The sequence below is a fragment of the Carcharhinus amblyrhynchos genome, chromosome 9 (genome assembly GCF_965287045.1).
Source record: "Carcharhinus amblyrhynchos chromosome 9, sCarAmb.v2.hapA, whole genome shotgun sequence".
Classification (NCBI taxonomy): domain Eukaryota; kingdom Metazoa; phylum Chordata; class Chondrichthyes; order Carcharhiniformes; family Carcharhinidae; genus Carcharhinus; species Carcharhinus amblyrhynchos.
In genome coordinates, this window is record NC_137332.1 from 44,496,065 (window position 1) to 44,511,638 (window position 15,574).

Consider the following 15,574-nt stretch of genomic DNA (forward strand, 5'->3'; position numbering starts at 1 on the left):
TAATAAACTTGTTGAACCTTTACTTGTGTTTGTCCTTTGTCCAACTTGCAAATAAGAACACCGGGGTAAAACCTTGGAGTAAACAAACTGGTCGAAAGTATTTGAGAATTAACAGGTACAACAGTGCTCTGTGACAAGAGGTGCTGGAGGTTTGACACTGAAGTAAAAGCCAGCAAACCCACTCACAGACCCCTGCAAATAGCCATTTATCTCATTGGTCAACGGCTCTTCAATGTGGGACTTCTTTCCAAGGGCAAATGGAATGCTCAATGAAGTGAAAAATCGCAGCAAGCCTGCCGGGGTCAGTGGGACTATTCAGGTCCTAGTCTAACTGTAGCGTAACTACAGAACTGACCCCCCCAGTCACACTCACTGACCTCATGGTCCCCCACAACTGCCCCCTCCTGACCCAACTACTTCCAACTCATCATGCACTAACCCACCTACCACTTCACCCTCTGCCACCCAAGCCACTTACCTTACTTACCCTACATACATACGTCACCCACCCACAAACCCTACCATCCTCCCATTTACTCATTTATCCATTTGTGATCATTCATTCACTAACATTCACACCAGACTTTTAAACTTACCACACAGCAGCTAGGGCTATAAAAAGGGGAAGTATCTGGTCTTTACACCAATGCTGCAACACTGTAATGGAAGCCATACTCTTCATTTCTGGAAAAACCAGGATTCAGTCATAAAATGATGGAATAACAGCAGTTTTAATTATTTGAACAGTAACTTCTCAAGTGAACAAGCATTTGCATAACTGTACCCTACAAATTCTAAAGCCAGTAGAGTGGAGTCAAGTGTCTGAAAATAGCACACCAGAGACAATCAACTTAGATGAGTGTGAACCTCCTGAACAATTCACAAGACTTCCAGGCATCACCTGTGGGCACAAATGGGTGCAGAACAAGCCATTACACTCAATCAATTTGGTCAATGGATCGTGATCCAGGCATAATCTAATCATTTTTAACGGAACTGGAATCAAATTGCTATGACCATGTTTGGGTATTTAGTCAGTTTTGTGAGATAAGGTCATGCAATGAGCAAACTAATCTGCTTTCAGTTTAATTAATTACTTTTCTTCAGACTAGTCTAAAGAAGATAGATTGTCTGAATGTAAGTCCAAGGAGATGCTCTTTCTCTGTCTCTCTCTTTCCAGCCATGCTTCAAGCTTGTGCCCTGCTTGTTGTTTGACCAGCCACACTGTTGGCAACATCATATAAATGAACGCAACAGAAGTTATTCATCAATATCTTTAAATTGTCTTGTAGCAGAATCCAGAAAAATCATCAAACCCAAACTAGAATTATCCAAATCATCATTCTACAGGATCTGTATACATTTGACTTTTGCTGGACTCTTAAACGATTTAACCTATCCTTCTGCTTTGTAACTCACCTCTGTGTGAATTTTCAAATGCGTGTATGAGTGAGAGTTGGGGCATTTTATTTTTTTCTAAACTGGGTATTAAATATAATTAATCCTATTTCCTTTTATTTTAAAACATACAAGAAAACCTCTCTGTTTGTGTCTTTTATGGCCCCAATACATAAATAGTTAAACACTCATTAAATTGGCAAGAAAATTCTTTATGAAATCACCTTTTGCAGTCAACCAAAGGATGGAAAGGGAGGGAAGATAGTCTACCATTTCTTAGTTGGCTGTATGGGTTGCATTTTCCACTCTCCCCAGCAGCGGAATCATAGTGGGCCAGTGCACTTAATTTGACTATAGGCCAAAAAGTTTTTTCTTGACAGAAGAATTTGGAATGTTCAGTTTTGTGAAGTGATGAGCTTCACCTCTTCCATGACCTTGAGGTCCAATAATGGTGCTTTTTCCTTCTTGGGGACCTAATATTGTGTGCCATTAACAAACACTGCACCAAGGCTGGACAATGCAGGCATGCAGCAGCTGAAAGTTAGATAGTTAGAACATAGAACATTATAGCGCAGTACAGGCCCTTCAGCCCTCGATGTTGCACCAACCAGTGGAACCAATCTAATGACCCTCTAACCTAAACTATTCCATAGAACAGTTGGCGTAGAGTGGAAGGATAGAGTGAAAACTGTGGACTAGAGAGGGAGGGAAGGTGGGGAGAGAGCCAGGGAAGGGGGAAGAGAGTCTGGGAAATGGGGGAGAGAGCCTGGGGAAAGTGGGGGGGAGAGAGAGAGAGAGAGAGAGAGACCTCACCAGCATGATGGCAAAAACCAAATCCCTAGATTTTTTGTGCAGAGTGTAAAGACAAAACTCAGCTGTGAGGGTGGAGAGCTACAGACTGGTTTTCTCATCCCACCCAGTATTCTATGCACAGAATACAAAATCCTACCCATTGGGAGTGGATTTCTGGCCCACCTGTGCTTGTTTTCTGTCAGCAGAGGTTGCCTGGCATTGATCAGTGGTGGGATCTTCCAATCCCACCGATGTTTATGGGATATTGCTCGGCTTTCACCCTCGGTGCTGGGGAATCCACCATGAAGAGGTTGCCATCGATGGAACCAGAGATCCTGCTGAAGGGAAGGGCCAAAAATTTCCTTCTGAGCAAGAAATTTCACAGAAGAAATTAAAATTAATTTAAGGGACCAGCTAATGAAACATTGTCCTTTGTGAAGAGATTTTACATGTGTTTTAATCCTGACAGAGTTTATGGGTAGGATTTTATGACCTCTGTGGACCCAGGAGCAGCAAAATCCCGCCTGAGATCAACGAACCTTATAATTGTTCACCCCTCACTGGCTCCAATTCCCATGGTGGGAGGGGCGGGGTGGTAGAATTCCCATGTATACGTTCCATGATCAATATGATTGCAAGGGATTTGTTCTTTCTTGCCCTCAGAGTAATTTTCCAAATTAATTAAATCTAGTAGCAAGCTTTTTTTGAGAGCTTTAAAGTAAAAAGGCTATTTATGATCATAAACTTACCCCAGATGTTTAAAATATGATGCCTTACAAAGATTAGATACCGGTGAAGGTAAAACAGCTTATAATTATCTTGGTTTCTTTTATGACAGGCCTGTAGTTTCTAAGATGAGTTGATGCTTGAGCTGAAGTGAAGGTTTTGTATTGCAGAAGATTCTCAAGAATGAAAGTCTTCTTGCTGTTGAACGTTCAGGATACTGGTTCTCAGGTGAACTCAGAATTGGAACATTTTTGAAAGAGTCCTTCTCCCACTTTCAAGGTATTGCTGGTTATCACTTTGGCTATTTGGATAACTTGAGCAGGTTTAATGGCTTTTAATGAAACTGCGTCTGCAAGCAGCATTTTGATTTTTTTTAAAGTAGATAAAATTGCTTCTCACGTAACTTGCTGAAGTTCAAAGCCCTTTTTCCAAAAAAAGACTGGCAATTATACATCCTGAGTTATTATTTGACATATTGACAGTTTATTTGTGTCAGTGTCATTAGGTGAGAATTTCCCCTGCTGCATGTTTTGTGACACAATAGTCCACCGCTGTCCATGGGATTTCCCATTGTTCATATCCACTACCACTAGGCAAGTCATGCAGAGCATTGCCATTGGAGGAACTAGAAAATACTGCAGGCAGAAATGGCCACCAGGGGCTCAAGGTCTCAAGAAAGGGGTCACAGATCACCGGTGAGATTGTGGTCTCAGATTTTCTCCACCCTTTGCTGGCCACATCATCAGGTTCATTGCTAAAATGGGCCTGAATCTACTTTATGTGAAATTGAAACCATGCCAATATTATTAACCTGTCCCCTTGTTAGACCTTGATCCCCACCGTATATTGATGTTGTGCCAACATGATATCAGATTGGTGTGGTTCATAACAGGTTCACATAAATGTGAACCTGTCAGGGTCTTCCTGGGAGTGTAAAGGTGAGTATAGCCACTCGGGGACAAGGACATGACCAAGCAATGGCCTGGAAATTCCCCCTGGCACTGCCCCTTAGCAAATTGTCCATGCCAAATTGGCAGTGTCAACCTGGGCCAAGGGGTAGACCCCAGTGGGACCCACATAGTGAAGTTGGGGGGTGGGGTGGGGTGGGGTGGGGGGGGTGGGGTGGGGGAGGTTCATTTAGATTTGGTTGTGGATTGGGAGCAGACAGAGGAGCAGGGGATATCAGTGATGGGGTGAGAGGGGGGAGGTGGGTGCTGTCTCCAAAAGTGAAGGGGAGGTGTGGGGGGTCAGGGGCCAATCATGGGGGCGGGGGGGGAGGAACTGATGATGGGCAAATATTAAAGATAGAGGAATGGTAGGAGATAAGGTCCTTAATGCAATTACGGTTACTAGAGAGGGAGTGCTTGGTAGACTAACAGGACTGAAGGTAGACAAGTCCCCAGGACTGGATGGAATGCATCACAGGGTTCTGAAAGAAATGGCAGAAGTAATAGCAGATGCCTTAGTAATTATTTATCAAAATTTGCTGGACTCTGGGGAAGTGCTGGAGGTTTGGAAAACAGCTAATGTTACGCCGCTGTTTAAAAAATGTAGCAGACAAAAGGCAGGGAATTATAGGGCAGTGAGCTTAATGCCCGTAGTTGGAAAAATGTTAGAATTCATCATCAAAGAAGAAATAGCAGGACACCTGGAAAAGAACAGTTTGATCAAGCGGATACAGCACGGATTCATGAAGGGGAAGTCGTGTTTAACAAATTTACTGGATTTCTATGAAGATGTGACTAGCGTGGTAGACAGAGGAGAACCAGTGGATGTGGTGTTTTTGGATTTCCAGAAGGCGTTTGATAAGGTGCCTCACAAAAGGTTGCTGCAGAAGGTTAGGGTACACGGAGTTGGGGGTAAAGTGTTAGCGTGGATTGAGGATTGGTTATCAAACAGGAAGCAGAGAGTTGGAATCAAAGGATGCTTTTCTGGATGGCAGTTGTTGACTAGTGGAGTGCCGCAGGGATTGGTGCTGGGGCCTCAACTGTTTACCATTTACATAGATGATCTGGAGGAGGGGGCTGAGTGTAGGGTAACAAAATTTGCTGATGACATGAAGATGAAAAGTGGATTGTGTGGAGGGCGCGGAAAGTCTGCAGAGATCTGGATAGGCTGAGTGAGTGGGCGAGGACCTAGCAGATGGAGTATAACATTAGCAAATGTGAGGTTATCCACTTTGGTAGAAATAATAGTAGGAGGGATTATTATTTAAAGGGTGGAAAGCTGCAGCATGCTACAGTGCAGAGGCACCTGGGGGTCCTTATGCACGAATCACAAAAACGCAGTCCGCAGGTGCAGCAGGTGATCAAGAAGGCGAATGGAATGTTGGCCTTTCTCGTGAGGGGAATAGAATATAAAAGCAGGGAGGTCTTGCTGCAACTGTACAAGGCACGGGTGAGGCTGCAACTGGAGTACTGTGTGCAGTTTTGGCCCCCTTATTTGCAAAAGGATATACTGGTACAGAGAAGGTTCGCCAGGCTGATACCGGAGATGAGGGGGTTAGCTTGTGAGGAGAGATTGAATAGACTGGACCTGTACTCGTTAGAGTTTAAAAGGTTGAGGGGGTTCTTATAGAGACTTACAAGATAATGAAGGGGCTAGATAGGGTAGAGGTAGAAAGATTCTTTCCACTTAGAAAGGAAAACAGAACTAGAGGGCACAGCCTCAAAATAAGCTGGGGGTGGGGGGGGGGGTACAGTTTAGAACGGAGTTGAGGAGGAACTTCTTCACTCAAAGGGTGGTGAATCTCTGGAATTCTCTGCCTATTGAAGTGGTGGAGGCTACCTCATTAAATATATTTAAGTCATGGGTCGATAGATTTCTGATAGACAAGGGAATTAAGGATCATGGGGAGAAAGCGGGAAAGTGGAACTGATCCACTTCAGATCAGCCATGATCTTATTGAATGGCGGGGCAGGTTCGAAGGGCTAAATGGCCTACTCCTGCTATTTCTTATGTTCTTATGGGAGGGGCAGTGGAATGAATTGCCAACTCCAATTAGGGGTGAGAAGGGGAGCCAGAGACCTCCGTAATGGGCTGGAGATAAGATTTATTGTTCCGATTGGGATGCCCTTAAAGATGGCACCCTGATCTCACTGCAGCTGGGTTTTGCTGGCATGTTGAGCACACCCCTGCTCCCTCCACTGCACCCCGTGCCCCCCAACCCACCGCCCCCACAACATGGTGTGACACAAGTCCCCTTGACTTTTTAGGCAAAGTGTCATAATATCTGGAGAGAAACACTACACTGACAACAACACGACCATTTTTTGATCATTTTCCTCCTTTGCGTTTGAATGACCCATTCAATTTGAAATGACAACTTTCAATTAACTCCTGGAAAGACATTAATACAATATCAGTCTGGAAGATCCCTTTTGTTTCCTCTTGAGACAGGGAAGTAATTTCAATCCATAAAAGAGGTCAGGTGATCCTGAGCTGCCATCTTTTACAGCCTTTTGTGCAGTTGTTAAAAATGTATTGGCTGAAGGTTCCTAATATACTGAAGTATGACAATCTGAACAAAAGGTACCTGACAGAGTGTGTGTTGAACTTGCTGTCCAATATTGCACTACACAGCTCTAAATTGTGTTTACTTTTTATGATTACAGCAATAACCTATAAAAGTAACTACTTACCCATTGGCTAATCAATTTAATTCTTTTCAAATCTCTATTTATAGCATGGGTAGTTCCAGGGATATATAAGCAACTGGAAACAAAGAAAAATTATTAGGTTAACAAATGCATCCAGTTCAAAACCCCTAATTATGTCAGTTCTGTTGGAAGGTAATTGATCCAAAACATGAACTCTTGTAAAAGGGTGGAGTGGAAGGAGATCTTGGGGATCTGTTGGAAGGTAATTGATCCAAAACATGAACTCTGTTCAGCTCTCCAATAGCTGCTGCTTGACTCACTGAGTAATTACAGAATTTTTTGCTTTTATTACAAAGATGCTTCTGTTTCCTCTCCTAAAAACAAAACAATAAGAGCTGCGACATACTGCAGGCCCCAAGAACTCCATCCACTCCACCCTTTTACAATTCCCCACACTCCTAACCTTCAACTCCCACTGCCTAACAATTACTAACACTGCTCTTTTAAATTTACTTGCAGGTCTAGAGATCTTCCGACTTCCGAAGGAAGACTCCAACCTGGCAGTGGCCCAGTGGACCCCAACACACAGACCTGGCCACCAACTCATCTGTGTCCATGACCTCAGACACAACACCCACTTACTCGCCTTTGACCCATCCACGCTGGAGTGTGGTCTAGATATCCACTGACCTGACAGCAACCCAGAACACCCAACTGCACAGATCCATCTACTGAACCACAAGCAAAGCAACAAATCCTCCATCCACACACTGACCAAAGCAAAGAGCCACCTTAGATACAATTATACTCTTCACACCTCATACTTCTCTCTCCGTCTCCCAGGCTCGAAATGAAGCACTCACTCCAGGAAGCATGGAAAACGTGCAGGCCTGCAGGTGAGAGTGAAACAATGTGGCCCCAAGGCCCCCCCCCCGCCGACTCCCCAGCTTTCCCCTGGCAAATGTCCAATCTCTGGAAAACAAGCTAGATGAACTTAAGTCAGACTCACTTTCCAAAGAGAACTGTGTGCTCTGTTTCATGGAGACATGGCTCACTCCTGCTTCACTGAACTGTGCCCTACAACCAGAGGGCTTCTCAATCCATCAAATGAACCGGCAAGGGGAAATGGGGTGTGCTTCCTAATCAGCACTTCATGATGCCTAGACATAGCAACACAGGCGAGTTTCTGCTCCCCGGCCCTTGAAGACCTGATATTAAAATGTCGCTCCTACTACTTTCCATGGAAGTTCACCTCCGTTATCCTGACGGCAGTTTACATGGTGGGAGATATAGGAGGGATGTCTGAGGTAGATTCTTTACTCAGAGAGTGGTTGGGGTGTGGAATGCACTGCCTGCTGTGATAGTGGAGTCAGATACTTTAGGAACTTTCAAGTGGTTATTGGATAGGCACATGGAGCACACCAGAATGATAGGGAGTGGGATAGCTTAATCTCGGGTTTGTACATAGCTCGTCACAACATTGAGGGCCGAAGGGGCTGTACTATGCTGCACTTTTCTATGTTTCTATGTTTCACCCCATGCAGACATGAGGATCATGCTGGACGAAATATACACCACTACAAATCGCCTTGAGATGAAACATCCTGAGGCCTTGTTCATCGTGGCCGGAGCTTAAATAAGGCCAAGATCAAAAGCGTATTACCAAGTTACCACTAACATGTCTCCTGCTCCACCAGAGGCCCAAACATCCTAGACCGCTGCTACACAAATATCAAACATGCCAATCGCCCACACTTTGGCAAATCAGACCACAAGGCTGTGCTCCTGCTCCCAGCTTACAAGCAAAAGATGAAGCAGAAGATTCTGCTAAAGGAAGTTGTGCAATGTTGGTCTGAGGAATGGGATGATCTCCTACAGGACTGCTTGGAGTCAGTGGACTGGTTCGTATTTAAAAATGCCACTACAGTAACTGACTTCATTAGTAAGTGTGTGCCAAAGAAGTAATCCACGTGTTTCCCAACCAGAAACCATGGATGAACAGGGATATCCACTACTTGCTGAAATCTAGGTCTGAAGAATTCAAGTCATGCAACACTGACCAAAAATGCCAGATACTATCTAAGGAGATCCATCAAAGATGCCAAAAGACAGTACCAAACCAAGCTAGAGTCCCTGGCTAGCCACATGGATCCCTGCCGACTGTGGTAAGGTCTGCAAGACGTAACAGGCTACAAGACCTGACAAGAAGGCATGTAAGATCGCCAGTTCCAATGCACCTCTCCCTGATGAACTCAGTGCATTCTATGCCTGTTTTGACCAAGGGATCAGCAAGAGCACACCCTCCAGCCTGGAAACCTCGGATGAGCCTACATCTGAGGTCACCATTGCAGATGTCAGAGCAGCTTTCTCGAAGGTCAACCCACAGAAAGCGACCAGCCCGAATGGGGTACCCGGATGTGCACTCAGATCCTGCGTGGATCAGATGGTGGGGGTATTTGCAGACATCTTCAATCTCTCTTTACATCAATCTGAGGTCCCGATTTGCTTCAAGAAGACCACAAACAGAAAAGCCAAGCAGCGTGTCTTAATGACTCTCATCTGGGAGCTCTGACATTCATCATTATGAAATGTTTTGAAAGATTAGTCATGGCACAAATGCTGGATCCATTACAGTTCGCCTACCACCACAACAGATCCACAGCAGACACTATCTCCCTGGCCCTGCACTCAACCCTGGAACACCTAGATAACAAAGACACCTATGTCAGACTTCTTTTATTGGCAACAGCTCAGCCTTCAATGTGATTATTCCTGTGAAACTCATCTCCAAACTCTGTGCCTGGGCCTCGGCTCCTCCCTCTGTGACTGGGTTCTGAACTTCCTAGCCCACACATTACAATCAGTAAGGATTGCAAGTGTGAGGTTATCCACTTTGGCAGAAATAATAGTAGGACGGATTATTATTTAAAAGGCGAAAAGCTGCAGCATGCTACGATGCAGAGGGACCTGGGGGTCCTTGTGCACGAGTCGCAAAAACCCAGTCTGCAGGTGCAGCAGGTGATCAAGAAGGCGAATGAATGTTGGCCTTTATAGCGAGGGGGTTAGAATATAAAAGTAAGGAAGTCTTGCTGCAACTGTACAGGGTACTGGTGAGGCCACAGCTGGAGTGGTGTGTGCAGTTTTGGTCGCCGCACTTGCAGAAGGATATATTGGCCTTGGAGGGAGTGAAGAGGAGGTCCACTAGGCTGATACCGGGGATGAGAGGGTTGGACTATGAAGAGAGACTAAGTAGACGGGGTCTGCACTCATTGGAGTTTAGAAGGATGAGGTGGGATCTTATAGAGATGTATAAGATAATGAGGGGGATAGACAGGGTAGAGGTAGAGAGATTCTTCCTGCTTAGAAAGGATAGCAGGACTCAAGGGCACAGCCTCAAGATAAGGTGGGGGGGGGGCAGTTTAGATCGGAGTTGAGGAGGAACTTCTTCACTCAAAGGGTGGTGAATCTCTGGCGTTCTCTGCCCGTTGAAGTGGTGGAGGCTACCTCGCTAAATATATTTAAGTTACGGGTAGATAGGTTTCTGATAGACAAGGGAATTAAGGATGATGGGGAGAAAGCGGGAAAGTGGAACTGATCCACTTCAGATCAGCCATGATCTTATTGAGTGGTGGGGCAGGCTTGAAGGGCTAGATGGCCTACTCCTGCTCCTATTTCTTACGTTCTTAAGGATAGGCAACAACATCTCCCTCACGATAATCCTCAACACCGGTGCCTCACAAAGCTGTGTTCTCAGACCCGTACTACACTCCTTATACATCTGTGACTGTGTGGCCAAATTCCCCTTCAACTCGATTTTCAAATTTGTTGACAATACCACCATAGTGGGCTGGATCTCAAACAATGAGATAGAGTACAGGAACGAGATAGAGAATCTGGTGAACTGGTACAGCGATAATAATCTCTCCCTCAATGTCAGCAAAATGAAAGAGATTGGCATTGACTTCAGGAAGCATTGTGGAGAACATGCCTCTATCTACATCGACAGGGACAAAGTAGAAATGATTGAAAGCTTTCAGGTTTTTAGGTGTCTAGATCACCAACAACCTGTCCTGGTCTTCCCCTGCCGATATTGTAGTCAAGAAAGCACACTAACACCAGAAGACTAATGACATTCGACATGTGAGCTAAGACTCTCACCAACAGATGCATCACAGAAAGCATTGTTTCTGGCTGTATCTGGTTTGACTCCTGTTCTGCCCATATCTGGTTTGACTCCTGTTCTGCCCAAGACTGCAAGAAACTACAAACGTCATGAATGTAGCCCAATCCATCATGCAAACCTGCCTCCCATCCATTGACTAATGGCAAAGCAGCCAACATAATTAAGGACATCACGCACCTCAAACATTCTCTCTTCTACCTTCTTCCATCGGGAAAAAGATACAAAAGTCTGAGGTCACGTATCAACCAACTCAAGAACAGTTTCTCCCCGGCTGCTGGTAGACTTTTGAATAGATTTACCTTGCATTAAGTTGACCTTTTTCTACACCCTAGCTATGACTGAACACTACATTCTGCACTCTCCTTTCCTCCTGTAAGAACGGTATGCTTTGTCTATATAGCGCACATGAAACAATACTTTTCACTATATGCTAATATATGTGACAAAAATAAATCAAATCAAAATCAAAATGACTTGAGAGGAATAAACCGGGTGGCAGTTGCTTTCCATTTCCTAAATCAAATGGCCAAACTGCATGAGTGACCTTGAGTGTAAAATGTTTGCAGATTGAATCCAATTTTGTCTCCCGCAAATATTTATAGGTGGATGCTTTCCAGCAAGTTCACTGACTTGCCACCAAGAATGCTGGAGGACAAAATAAAGGCTTGCTGAGATCAATTGTTATGTTTCATGGCTGCCCTGACAAGAGATCAGCCAACTAAGCACAGAGCAGGGATTGAACCTGCACATTTCCTTTTTCAGTGGAGATTTAAGGCATAAAACAAGAATATTAACATTAGAAGATAGACATCCAATATTTGTTCCAATATCAGTGCAATTTTACTACAAAAGTACTTATTCTATTGATGGGTCATTTCCAATTAGTTATTATAAATCATAACATATACACTTAATCTTATTTATTAGTGTAACAAGTAGGCTTACACTGCAGTGAAGTTACTATGAAAATCCCTTAGTTGCTACACTCCAGCACCTGTTCAGGTACGCTGAGGGAGAATTTAGCATGGACAATGTACTTATTCAGCATGTCTTTCAGACTTTTAGAGGAAACTGGAGCACCTGGAGGAAACCTACGCACACATGGGGAGAATGTGCAGATTGTGCACAGACAGTGACCCAAGCCAGGAATCAAACCCAGGTCCCTGGCGCTGTGAGGCAGCAGCACTAACTGCTGTACCATTGTGCTGTCTGAAAATGAAACCTTCACCCCTGAATGGGATTGAAACACCAACCATTCGTTTAACAGCCGAACACACTGACCAATTGCACCACAGAGACTGATACAGGCGCTGATGATTATAATTTTTTCAGAAAAAACATTCATATATTTTTGCAATGGCAGCTGTCAGACACAGTAAGAAGTCTGACAACACCAGGTTTAAGTCCAACCGATTTATTTGATAGTAAACTCACAAGCTTTGGAGGTTAACCTCTTCGTCAAGTGAATGGAGAGTCCTGGCCTCACACAGAGCACATAAAGCACAGGCAGTTTACAGATTACTGATTAGAATGTGAATCTTTACACCTAACCTGCTATTCAAGTCTGAAAGTGGCCGACAATGTGAGCAGAAGGAGTGCTGATCACAGGTTAAAGAGATGTGTATTGTCTCCAGACAGTACAGTAAGTGAGGTTTTGCAAACCCAGGCAAGTCATAGGGGTTACAGATAGTGCGACATGTACCCAAGATCCCTGTTGAGACCGTCCTCATGTGTGCGGAACTTGGATATCAGTCTCTGCTCAGCGACTCTGCGCTATCGTGTGTCCTGAAGGCCGCCTTGGAGAATGCTTACCCGAAGGTCAGAGGCCGAATGCCCGTGACCACTGAAGTGTTCGCCAACAGGGAGGGAACAGTCTTGCCTGGTGATTGTCGAGTGATGTTCATTCATCCGTTGTCGTAGCATCTGCATGGTCTCCCCGATGTACCATGCAATGTACAATGTACCATACAATCCTGCCACAGCAACCTCTGCAAGACATGCTGGATCATCAACATGGATGACATCATCACACGTGAGAATATCATCCACCAGGTACACGGTACATACTCTTGCAACTCGGCCAACATTGTCTACCTGATACATTGCAAGAAAGGATGTCCTGAAGCATGGTACATTGGGGAGACCATGCAGACGCTACGACAACGGATGAATGAACATCACTCGACAATCACCAGGCAAGACTGTTCCCTTCCTGTTGGCGAACACTTCAGTGGTCATGGGCATTCGGCCTCTGACCTTCGGGTAAGCATTCTCCAAGGCAGCCTTAACGACACAAGACAGCGCAGAGTCGCTGAGCAGAGACTGATAGCCAAGTTCTGCACATGAGGACAATCTCAACAGGGATCTTGGGTTCATGTCGCGCTATCTGTAATCCCCGTGACTTGCCTGGGTCTGCAAAACCTCACTTACTGTACTATCTGGAGACAATACACATCTCTTTAACCTGTGATCAGTGTTCCTTCCACTCACATTGTCGGCCACTTTAAGACTTGAATAGCAGGTTAGGTGTAAAGATTCACATTCTAATCAGTAATCTGTAAACTGTCTGTGCTTTATATGCTCTGTCTGAGGCCAGGACTCTCTATTCACCTGACGAAGAGGTTAACCTCCAAAGCTTGTGAGTTTACTATCAAATAAATCGGTTGGACTTCAACCTGGTGTTGTCAGACTTCTTAGTGTTTACCCCAGTCCAATGCCAGCATCTCCACATCATGAGCTGTCAGACAGCCATATGCAATCAGAGCTGATCCTAATAATCACAATACTCAGGTACTGTCATTAATTCTCCCCGTCAACGTCAGATATTCCTAATTGCTGCCAGAACGCTTGCCTGATCTGGCAGGCACCTTCTCAAAGTCCAATATGATCCTGCTTCACATGAATCAAAAAAATACAAGCATTCTTTTCAGGATATTTTAAGAGTTTGAACTAACTTCAATGAGAATGCATGGCCTGAGGGATGAGGAAACAGGTGTTTCCCAGAGCTCAATCATTAGACAGCAAAAATGGGGATGAGTAGGTAAAGATTGGATTTTGAGGGAATTGAGCAGAAATATTAAATAGCAATCAGACTATAATAGGTTTAACATGCTTTTATTTTGGGTCATGTGTCTTCCAGATGTCCCAGTTTAGTCTGATTTGAGTCAAACAAGGTTCAACAAAGCTGAAATCATAACAGATATATTAGTACTTGCAATAACCTTTATCAAACAATAAATGGTTAGGTTGTTGCTGATGATACTCTTTAAGAACATAAGAACATAAGAAATAGGAGCAGGAGTAGGCCATCTAGCCCTTCGAGCCTGCCCCGCCATTCAATAAGATCATGGCTGATCTGTCGTGGCTCAGTTCCACATTCCCGCCCTCTCCCCATAACCCTTAATCCCCTCGCTTATCAAAAACCCATCAACCCGCGTCTTAAAAATATTTAGCAAGGCAGCCTCCACCACTTCAACGGGCAGAGAATTCCAGAGATTCACCACCCTTTGAGTGAAGAAGTTCCTCCTCAACTCCGTTCTAAACCACACCCCCCCCCCCTTTATCTTGAGGCTGTGCCCCCTAGTCCTACTGTCTTTTTTGAGCGGGAAGAGTCTCTCCACCTCTATCCTATCCATCCCATTCATCATCTTATACGTCTCAATGAGATCTCCCCTCATTCTTCTAAAAGATAACATAAATATCTGAATTGACCAGATACTTGTCTCCTCATCCATTTATTATTTACACAATACTTGATGGGGGCTGCCGTTTTGAGATCAGAGGCATTTACATCTGTTTACCACCACAATTCTCCCCTTGTTTTCAAATGACAAGAGCAGCCAATAGTGACCTTCTCCAAGAGCTCCACAATGCTTTTAAACTCAACCCATAATCCTTTTCTGATTCTGCCCTGTGGCTCCTCATAAAGGGCAGTCAGATCATAAATTCAATGGCATCACACCTTTCTGTATATGTATTACTCTGAGGCATTATTAATGCAATCAGAAATGCATATGGAATTGCAAAATGTCCTCTTTTTTTGGGAGTGCGTTGGTAATGGATGAATTTATAAGAATGGCTGTTGACATGTAATTCACAATTTGTAGGTTATAATACTATCCAAAACATGTGCCATTATTCGGCTAAGCCTTGTTACTGACAATAAAAACTATACAAAATAGCCATGACATTTTGAATATTACTAGCATTACCTGAGTGTAATTTTAAGTTGGAATATTTTTATATACTAAGAGAATCATAATAGAATCGTCTACATATTTTTTCTAACAGTCTGGTTTATGTGCGGATATTTGACCCAATGGGAAAAACTCCAGGGTCCATCTGTTGCAAGTTTGACTTCCATCAACATGGTTTTCAATGAATACACTCAGCTGCAGTATTGTCTAACCATAAGACAAGCCCCAGTGGAGAGGATAGCATTTAATTTAAATTGGTGATTTTGACTTGCAGCTCAACAAGCCAACCTTTAACAGTCTTTTCTCTTCTTTCAGAGCACCTGTGATACTGTCAGAGATGCATACAGGCTCCAGAAAGAAGAGTAAATGTTTATTGCTTGTAAATCAACTAAAGTACAAATTGGGATAAAAACGAGGAATACTGGAAACACTCAGCAGGTTTGGCAGCAACCATGTATAGAGAAACAGAGTTAATGTTTTAGGTTCAAAAGAAAGGTGATTGACCTGAAATCCCAATTTCCAATCCAAATCAGAGAAAAGATTACTTATTTACGTTCCGATGACATCTTAGACCTGTCTTCCAATAAAGGGTCCATTTAGGGTGAAGTAGAGAGGCAGGTAGATGATGGGTGACAGTGTAAGGCAGCAAGCAAATGTGTGAAGGAGTAGGGTGGACCAGG

At 44.0% G+C, this 15,574-nt stretch overlaps 1 long non-coding RNA gene across 1 annotated transcript in view; it reads right to left on the minus strand.

The window, feature by feature from the left end:
• Window positions 1-606: 606 nt before the first annotated feature.
• Window positions 607-15,574, minus strand: part of LOC145347754 (uncharacterized) — a 35,585-nt gene continuing 20,617 nt past the window's right edge. The window contains exons 2-3 of the long non-coding RNA XR_013887854.1: window positions 6,558-6,630; window positions 607-684 (exon numbers count right to left, since the gene is read on the minus strand). This is a non-coding gene — a long non-coding RNA (uncharacterized LOC145347754). The remainder of the gene's footprint in view (window positions 685-6,557; window positions 6,631-15,574) is intronic.